The 10,207-nt window shown below is 49.8% G+C and overlaps 1 pseudogene; it reads left to right on the top strand.

Moving 5' to 3' along the window:
- The first annotated feature begins 1,339 nt into the window (after positions 1-1,339).
- Positions 1,340-10,207, top strand: part of LOC100596578 — a 34,562-nt pseudogene continuing 25,694 nt past the window's right edge.

The raw sequence follows: 10,207 nt of genomic DNA on the forward strand, positions 1-10,207 counted from the left end.
TTATACTCCAGCCTGGGTGACACAGCAAAACCCTGCCTTAAATAAATGAATAAAAGGAAACTTGTGATTAGTAGTTCTCAAAGTGTGGTCCCTGAGCCAGCAGCATCAGCATCACCATCACCTGAGAACTTGTTAGAAATGCAGATTCTCAGGCGCCACCCCAGACCTCCTGAATCAGAACCTCTGGGGAGTGGGTTCAGTGATCTGTGGTTTAACAAGCCCTCCCTGTGAGCAGCAGTCTCATTTACTACAAATAGAAGGTAATGGTAAAAATAAATGCATCTGCATATCGCCTAAAATCCTCTTGTGGGCCCCAGGTTGGCACAGCACACTTTTGGGCAGGAGCCCCACCCACAGAGGCTATGACAAGAATGCTCCTGCCCCTGGGGTTGTGCAGTGACAGCTCACACAGCTCCACGTGGCAGTTCTGAGTTTGGGGAGCGCTGATGTAGTCCTGCTACAGCCCTTCCTGCCCTTCACTGGACTGAGAAAATCCAGGCTCTGAGGAGGGCGAGACTTGCCCAAGGTCACCTAGCAACATGGTCAGTCTCCTTTCTCAGGGCCCTCACAATGCCTGGCCTGTTTAAAGCCTGCCTCTATTCACTGCTGAGTGAAAAATCCAGCTCCAAAACAGAATATGGGGAAGGATACTATCTTGTGCAGCTTAGGTTTATAGCTGCAGATACATGGGAAAAAAAGTCAGAAAATACTGTTGAAGCAGTTATTTGGGGGAGAGAAGGGGTTTGCTGGTTTTTTGTGTTTTTTAACTTTTATAGTTCATAATTTTTATCACAATGTTTAGTTACATAATCAAAATTTATTAAATGTTAAAAATCGACATGAAGCCTGATCCAGCCACAGCCTGTCATTGGCAGAGCCAGGAAGCCTTCCAGACAGCGCAGCCCCGCACCTGCCCCAGGTCACACCCTGGGCCTGGACACATGCTAGGTCCTCTGTCTGGACACCCTCACCCCGTGGTGGCCTCCACATCCACACCCACCAGCACCTCCTGTGGACGAGGCCCTCCCCTGCATCCGGTGCTGGGAACCCACTAGCCCAGAGGGCACCTCACGGCCTGAGAGTCTGCCTGCCTGTCTCTAAAGAGAGGAAAGCTCCTTGGGACATGTGTTCTGCTTGACCCATCACCCCTGGCCTGGTACAGAAAGGTGGACAGTGGGTATTTGGTGAATAAATGAATGATTGGAATGAACCCCCTAAATGGTGATTTCTTGAGGCCCTTCTCCAGCTGGCCCAGGTGGAAGCAGTTCCGCTTTCACAGGAAAGCCAGGTGTGAGGAGTGGGGCAGGTGTGTGTGATGGGCCAGGTTCTCGAAGGCTAGATGGACACGGGGCTTGTGGCAGGTCTGGGGGCGGCAGTGCTGCCGTGGGAGCCTCGGGAAGGCTCATCCCCGGAATTCCCCAGGGTATCCTGGTGCCCCCAGCTGCTGCGTGGCATGAGAATTCCTGGCTGGTGGGGACACACAGGGACTTGTTTGGATTGCCCACTTGGTCCAGCCCAAGGAGCTGCACCTCCAGCCCCTCGGGGAAAAACTCACTTTTGATGTGTGACAACAGCTGCAGACAAGGGGAGGGAGAGGTGTGCTGGGCCTCAAACTTAGAAGCCAGAAGCCAGTTCATGCCTCTACCTTGGGCTAGGTGGGAAAGGGATGCGGCCTCAGTGAGCTCTAGGGTCCTGGGTTATGGTAAGGGCCCTCCCTTATGGACTCAGTGCCTTGGGCTGACCCAGCCCCTCCCTGAGCCTCATTAATGAAACCAGGGCTGGGCCAGGGCTCTCCACACCTCCCAGCTCCAACCTCTGGCTTTGTCCCAGGAGGGCAGGAGATCAGACAGAGGTGAGCCGGGCTCCCCTGTTTACCTCAACCTCCTTGTGAAGCCTCCCTCTTTCTGCCTGTGAGGTGGGTGGGGCCGGAAAGAGGGGTATTCACCTGTGGGTTCTGACTTCTCTGCCCAGGTGTGCCTGCAGAGCCTGGGCTATACCCGGTGCTCTGCTATACCCCACAGCCTGACCACAACCTCCCTGCCTCCAGAGCAGCCCTGGCCCAGGGAAGAAGCTGGTCTCTGCATCGAATGATAGGTAGAAAATGAAAGTGGGGATGATAGCACTGGAAAGTTGTCAAGGAGGAGGTGCCTTCCCAAGGACGTGGAGGGTTTTTCCAGAATGGAACTTGACTGGTGCGGGCAAACATCAGGAGGTGGGAAGGGTGGCTCCCTCTGTGGGAGCTGGGGCGACTTGCCTGGGCCAAACAGTGGTAGGCTGTGGGTAGGGCAGGCAGAGCTGGGGTGCCCAGAGCCTGGGGTCCCTGTCCTTGCAGAGGACTGGAATTTAAAACAAGTGCCCCCTGCCCTGTGGCTGGGGGACATCCTCTACTTCCAAGCCCAGACATACACCAGCTGCCACAAGCCCCTGAGGCTCTTCAGAGGACCAGTGTACAGCCACACCCATGCTGGGCCAGCCTGCTGGCCCACCTGCACCCTGGTCAGAACCCATGACTGAGGGGACTCTCTGGGGACAACAGGGGCAGTCTCATGCTGCCCTCTTACAGGTGGATCCGTCCCTGGGATCTGGTGCTGGGCTGGGGTGGGCTGAGGCTGTTCTCTGCCGGGGTGCCTGGTGGACAGCAGGTGGAGCAACTTCTCCTTGGCTTTCCTGGACCCCAGGACACAGCTGAACACCGCACTTTATCCTGAATGCCTTTAGATTCTCAGGGGACCCTGGGAAGAAGAGGGGCTGCCCTGCAGGGGCCAGGCCCTGGCCTATGCTTGCTCCCCGCAGCAGGCACCTCCTCTCCAGATTGACATCACCCGATTCCTGAAGGCCTGGGCTACTGACCAGAGCCTCACCACCCTCACCAAGGCCTGTTCTTACATCAGAACAGCCAGTAGGTGAGTTCGGAGCTGAAGGGGTGGAGAGAGAACACAGGGCTGTGTTAAGAATTCTTAGCTCCCTGCTGTGGTGGGCCCCATAGAAGGCCCCCCAAAAATTTGCAGCTGCTGTAAGTCAGTGGAAGCTGCAGCAGACACGTGTTTCCCAGCCTGTAGATGCAGAGGGGTGTCTGGGCCCCGACGTGGGAGGCCTAAATGAGGCCTTGGATATGGCAGTGCAGGATTCTAGCCAGCTCTGGGGCCCTGGGCAAGTCATTTAACCTCTCAGAACCCCATTCCTGGTCACCATGGGGCTCTTGTGTGGATGTAAAGGACCCTCAGGCCACTTATGTCCCATCAGTGGAAGCCTAGCATGGGTGGAGACCCCTGAGACTGAACTCAGTGGCGGGATCCAGCCTTCCCAGAGCTCCTACATGGAGCCCAGAGTCAGCAGGGTGGGCTTCCTGGAGAAGCAGGTGCTCCTATGGGCTAGAGAGCATGAGCAAGTGTCGCTTTGGGGAGGTGGAAGAGGCTGCAGTCAGTGGAGGCCATAATGAGGCAGAGCTTGGGCAGAAGGGGCATGATTGGGGGATCTGAGGCCCAACAGAGACTGGACTGAGGACACTGTGCCACTCAGGTGGTGGAAGCTGAGCTACGGCTGGGCCCCATGGTCCTGAGTAAGGCCTGGACAGTCTTGGAAGCTGTGCCAAAGGTGGCTTCATGTAAGGGTGCATCTGAACACTTTTTTTTTTTTTTTTTTTGAGATGGGGTCTTGCTCTGTCATCCAGGCTGGAATGCAGTGGCCGATCATAGCTTACTGCTGCCTCAAACTCCTGGGCTCAAGTGATTCTCCCACCTCAGCCTCCCAAAGTGCTGGAATTATAGGCCTGAGCTACAGAGCCTGGTTTTAAATCTTAATATCTCCTCCTGGTCTGCTTCCCTGGCTGACACACATGCTGGCATCTTGCGCCTAGACAGACATGTTTCTGGACTTGGTTCCATTTGTTCTGTCGGGCTCCTCTCTCTCAATGACCGCAAGTTACATTATGTGGCTATTCTTACACATTTCCATACAGACCTGAGGGTTAGTGTATTAATGTCAAAGTTCTACTGGTTTTTCCAAGGCTGGGTGGAATGTTTGGGTTAATTTAGTTGTGGGCATCTTGACAATACAGGCTTTTCCTCCAGGAATGGTGATTCTGGGACACAGGTTTTGCACATTCTGGTTTATTGCTTGGCTCGCTGCCACAGAGGGATGGCACTGCTCCACACACCATGCCCAAGAGACGTCCCACCTTATCTTTCTAAATCAAGCTGAATGTTCTCAGCTCACAGGATATCCTATCAGTGCTGCGGGGACTCACCCCCCTCAACCCGAGATGAAGTGAGGTGGAGACTATGGAGCAGGATCCGTGCTGACTGCATTTGCCCTTCCTGACCCGCACTGCTGCTGGCCGGGGCTGTGTCTGAGCCAAAAGAGGGCATTGATTTGGGGACAGGGGAGGCGGCAGTACTGGAGAGATGCCCCTCACCTCCCTTAGCTCCTCCTGTCCACCCAACACTTGGTCACCAAGGCCCCTGACTTCCAGGCCCCAGTCACTACTAATGGAGTGCTGCATGGGAACAAAGTGTAGGCCCACAACCTGGAGTTCAGGTCACTCCTCCTTCCAGTCGAAGCCTCTACCCCTCCCAGGTGATTCCACCCTCATTCCTCCATGGGCCAAATATCCTAAACAAAGGCCTGGACAGGGAGTCTTTATCCGAGTGCCCAAAAAACATGCAGAAAGGCTCTGCATGGCCCCTGTGGCCTGCCAGAGGTAAGAGCCTGCCCATCAAAATGCACAATCCTGGTTCTTGCAGGGAGGTGAGGAGGGGAGGAAGAAAAGGTCCATCTCATTCTTTCAGCAGGAACCTAAACTTGGGAAAGCCAGACGCAGTACATTTCTTAATGATCCTGATACTTATATAACTGGTTACAGCTGGGTCACATGCACAACTGTTTTCTAACATCTTTTAACTGGCCACATAACACCATGTATTTTTTTATTTTTATTTTTTAAGGCCGGGGGAGTGGCTCATGCTTGTAATTTCAACACTTTCAGAGGCTGAGGCAGGAAGACTGCTTGAGGCCAGGAGTTCGAGACCAGCCTGGGCAACACAGCAAGACCCCATATGCAATGGAGAACAACCCTATCTCAAAAAAATGTTTTTTGAGTACAGTGGCATGATCACAGCTCATCATAGCCTCCAGCTCCCGGGCTCAAGCGATACTCCCACCTTAGCAGCTGGGACTGTCAGAGCACACCACCACATCTGGCTGATGTTTTAATTTTTGGTAGAGATGTGATCTATGTTGCCCAGGCCGGTCTTGAACTCCTGGCCTCAAGAGATCCTCCCAATGCGACCTCACAATGCACTGGGGTTACAGGCATGAGCCACCAGGCAGCCCCTGCAAAATCTAACTGTTCTTCAGGTGCTTCTTTTGGACCTCCTAGCTAGACTGCCATTGGCAAATACTAGTTTATTATTTACCTACATTTATGTTAATGGATTTCCTATGTTTTATTTGTCTAGACTAGGGTTTCTCAACGGCAGCACTATTGATGTTTTGGGCTGGATAATTCTTTGTTATGGAGCTTTTTGGCCTCGCAGGATGTTTAGCAGCATCGCCAGCCTCCGCCTACTATATGCCAGTAGCACTCCTCAGTGTGACAGCCAAAATGATTTCAGATATTGTCAAATATCCCCAGGGAGGCAAAATCACCTCCAGTTGAGAATTGCTGACCTAAAAACCTCTGGAACAATGTTAGATCTTGGTAATGATAGCACATACTGCTCCTGACCTTAATGGGAATACCTCTAGCATCAAAGTATAGTAGTACCTGTATACTACTGTCTGAGCTGTTATTAGTACACTGTATTAGTCCATTCTCAAGCTGCTATGAAGAAATACCCAAGACTGGGTAATTTATAAAGAAAAGAGGTTTAAATTGACTCACAGTTCTGCATGGCTGGGGAAGGCCTCAGGAAACTTACAATTATGGCAGAAGACGCCTCTTCCCAGGGCAGCAGGAGAGAGATGGAGAGCCAAGCAAAGGGGAACGCCTGTAATAAAACCATCAGATCTCGTGAGAACTCACTCACTATCACGAGAACAGCACAGGAGAAACTGCCCCCATGATTCAATTATCTCCACCTGGTCCCACCCTTGACCCGCGGGGATTATTGCAATTCAAGGTGAGATTTGGATGGGGACACAGAGTCAAACCATATCATATCCTTTATATTAGCATACTGAATCAAAGTATGATTTTCTTTCTTTTTTTCTTTCCTTTGAGAGAGCCTCGCTCTGGCTCTGGCTGGAGTGCAGTGGCACGATGTTATCTCATGCTAATCTCCATCTCCTGGGTTGAAGCAATTCTTGTGCCTCTGCCTCCCAAGTAGCTGGAACTACAGGTGTGTGCCACCACCCCCAGCTAATTTTGATTTTTTTTTGAGTACACATGGGGTTCGACATGTTGGCCAGGCTGGGGTCAAACTCCTGGCCTCAAGTGATCTTGCCACTTCGGCCTCCCGAAGTGCTGGGATTCCAGGCGTGAGCCACTGCACCCAGCCTGAAGTATAATTTTCACAATATAAAAAGCTTGGACTTTCATATAAATAATGAAGGAATATGTATAAGATATTTTCCTTAATTTACAAGGGAGTCAGCAACACGGTGAAGCTAGTTCAAGGGGTGTTTTGAGAGACAGTGTCTGTAGTGCTCCAGGAAGGGCATTCTGAAATGCATTCTGAGATAGAGACAAAACTTGTTAATATCCTATAGGGAGGCTGGGTGTGGTGGCTCACCCCCGTAATCCCAGCACTTTGGGAGGCCGAGGCGGGAGGATCACCTGAGGTCAGGAGTTCAAGACCGCCTGGCCAACATGGTGAAACCCTGTCTCTACTAAAAATATAAAAATTAGCCAGGTGCAGTAGCGGGTGCCTGTAGTCCCAGCTACTCAAGAGGCTGAGGCAGTAGAATCACTTGAATGTGGGAGGCAGAGGCTGCAGTGAGCCGAGCTCATGCCACTGTATTCAGCCTGGGTGACAGAGCAAGATTCTGCCTCAAAAAAAAAAAAAAAAAATCATATTGGGAAATAAAACTGTCCTTTTTGGGAGTTATCTTTCCTACTGGACAGAAATCTGTAAATTAACATATATATATTCTCCAGTATATTCATAACATATTCTCTAGTATATTTCCCTACAGTAGTGGTTTTCAAAGCATGGTCTCAAATTGGAAGCATCAGCATCACCTGGGAACATAGACCTGCAATGCTCAGGCCCCACCTCAGTCCTACTGAGTTAGAAACTGTGGTGTGGGGCCCAGCAGCCGGTTTCACGAGCCCTGCAGGTGATGACGATGCACTCTAATGTGTGAGGACCACAGCTCTAAATAGTCAAATCATCTTTAATTGTAAAACAAGTATCTATGAAACAATGCTCCAGTATGACATTAAAAGGGCACGCCACCCACCTTTAACTTTATTTCTGAATTTAAATATGTTGTCTGCCTGATGTTAAATTTGCTGTTTTGTTTTTCAAATACTCTTAAGACAGTTTTCATCTGTTCCTAAATTTCTTTTTTTAAATAAAAAATGGTTTTCTGAATCTATCCATTTTTCTCTTCTTTAAGCTATTGATAGGATGAAACTAAAGCTGAGCCATTCTTACATCTTTTTTTATTTTTATTTTTTGATACAGAGTCTCACTCTGTTGCCCAGGCTAGAATGTAGTGGTGTGATCTTGGCTCACTGCACCCTCCACCTCCCAGGTTCAAGTGATTCTTGTGCCTCAGCCTCCCGAGTAGCTGGGATTTACAGGCACTCAGCACCACACCCTGCTTTTTTTTTGTTTGTTTGTTTGTTTGTTTTTTAGTAGAGACAGCTTTTGCCATGTTGGCCAGGCTGGTCTCCATCATCTCCTGACCTCAGGTGATCTGTCTGCCTCGGCCTCCCAAAGTGCTAGGATTACGGCATGAGCCACTGCACCCAGCGTTTTTTTTGTTTGTTTTGTTTTTGAGATGGTCTCCTCCTGTTGCTCAGGCTGGATGGAGTACAATGGTACCATCATGGCTTACTGCAGCCTCCACCTCCCAGGCTCAAGAGATCCTCAGACCTCAGCCTCTTAGGTAGCTGCAACGACATGAGTGCACCAACACAATTGGCTAATTTTTTGTAGAGACTGGGGTCTCCCTGTATTGCCCAACCAGGTCCAGAACTCCTGGGCTCAAGCGATCCACTGGGCTTGGCCTCCCAAAGTGCTACAATTACAGGTCTTATGTTTTTAAAATTTTTCTTTGACATGGTATAGGATAGTCTAGTAACTTAACATACTGTTGTTTTCAACAGGCTAGTGCTTATGATTTGTAAAAGAACTCTTCAGGAATGAGTTCAATTTTACCACGAATTGGGACACTTTCCATTTCTTTCTATTCTATAGAGCAGTTTACTTGTCATGAGCTCTGTCTTTTGAAAACTTGAAAGCCTGCAACAATCAAACCAGCTGCACCTGGTGCACGGGACAGGCATGGAATTGAGGAGAGAGCTCAAACTATGGTCAGCCCTCTGTATCCTTGGGTTCAGGATCCTTGGATTTAACCAACTGTTATCAAAAATATTTAGAAAAAGTAAAACAATAAAAAACAAAAAATTATGAATACTTTATAACAGGTATTTACAAAGCATTTATGTTGTATTAGGTATTATAGTAATCTAGAGATGATTTAAAGTCTACTGAAGAATGTGCATAGGTTATTTGCAAATACTATGCCATATTTTATCAGGGACTTGAGCATCAGTGAATTTTGGTATCTTTGGGGTCCAGAACCTCAGAGATACCAAATCCAGATACCAGGATATTGGTTCCAGAACCAATATCCTGAGGTTACTAAGGGACGACTGTGTTCAATTTCTTCTCTGGTTATTAGTCTATTCTCTAATGTATTTTTGTTGTTGTTTGTCTTTTTGTTTTTGCCTCTGCAAGTCAATGTGGGAAACTTATTTGTTCTAGACTACCATTAGCTCAAAGCTGCCAGTAAGCAGACTACACTGCAAGCTAAGCAACCGATTTTTCTTCCCCGTCAGATTGGCAAAAGTTAAGCATCTGTTGATGTTGAAGCTGTAGGGAGTTTTCCTGAGCATGTTAATTATGACAGCCTTTTTGCTAGGCACCTAGACGATTCATCAAAATGAAATAAAACACCCATGCACTTGAAGAAGTTACCTGGTTATTTCCTTATCTGGGTGCTGGTTATGTGAGGTGTACAGTTGATGAAAACTTACTAAGCTTTATGTTTATAATAGGTACACTTTTCTGTATGTGTAGTACATTTCAATAGTTTTTAAAATGTTTTTTGCCACAGCCGCAGCTGTGTATAATTCTATTCGCTTAACAGTGGAAAACATGCAATGACCTGAATCCCCTGGCTCCCGGGATCCTACCCCTTAAGTTAAACAAATGAAATTAACTCCCACTTCAGTTAAACTGGCGGTTGGCGCTGTTTTATTTTCCAGGGAAGGATTCTGGGAGACGCAGGAGAGACTCCAGCATTTTCGTCCCGGGCACTTCCAGTGGGCTGCGGTCCGCTCTCAACCTCACTGGGGCAGCCCCCGCCCTCCCAGAGGCCGTTAGTCCAAGTCACATGATCGTCGAATCCGCTGACCTGGCGCGAGCGGAAAAGAAATTCCCGGGCCCTGGCTTCCTGGCGCGATGATGAGGCACCAGGGAGGAAGCGAGGCATGGGCTGCTGGAGCGGAATGAGGGGGGCGCCAGTGGCTCCGGAAACGGGGGGAGGTTGTCTGCCCTGGGGTCTCCGCAAACACAGTGTGTGCGGGCGTGAGGGCTGCCGGTCTGGTAGAGAAAGGGGGCGGGGGTGGGGGGCGGGTAAGCCAGAGCAGGCCAGCCGGCTTAGAGTCCCCGTGCTTCCCTTGGGGACGGAAGGGCCCCTGCCTCCCGGGGCAGGAAGTGGGGCTTGTCTAGAGCTGGGAGTCCTTTCAGGTCTTCCCCAGCTCCAGGAGGACCTCCCAAGGACACCCACTTCCCCAGCCCTGCCATGGGACTTGGACACATGCTTAGAATCAGTCTCACTCTTCCACACTGTTAGGAAGCCCCTCTACTCTTTCCAGAGCCAGAAAGTGGCAGTTTTGGGGTTGAGACTTACCCATCCAATCCATCCATCGGTGCATTCTAAGCGTCCAGTGTATACCATGACGTGTGCTAGGCACTGGGAGGACTTGAGCTGCCAGGGAAGGGGAAATTGGAGGCTTGAATTGGCAGTCATA

The sequence above is a fragment of the Nomascus leucogenys genome, chromosome 6 (genome assembly GCF_006542625.1).
Source record: "Nomascus leucogenys isolate Asia chromosome 6, Asia_NLE_v1, whole genome shotgun sequence".
In the NCBI taxonomy this organism is placed as follows: Eukaryota; Metazoa; Chordata; class Mammalia; order Primates; family Hylobatidae; genus Nomascus; species Nomascus leucogenys.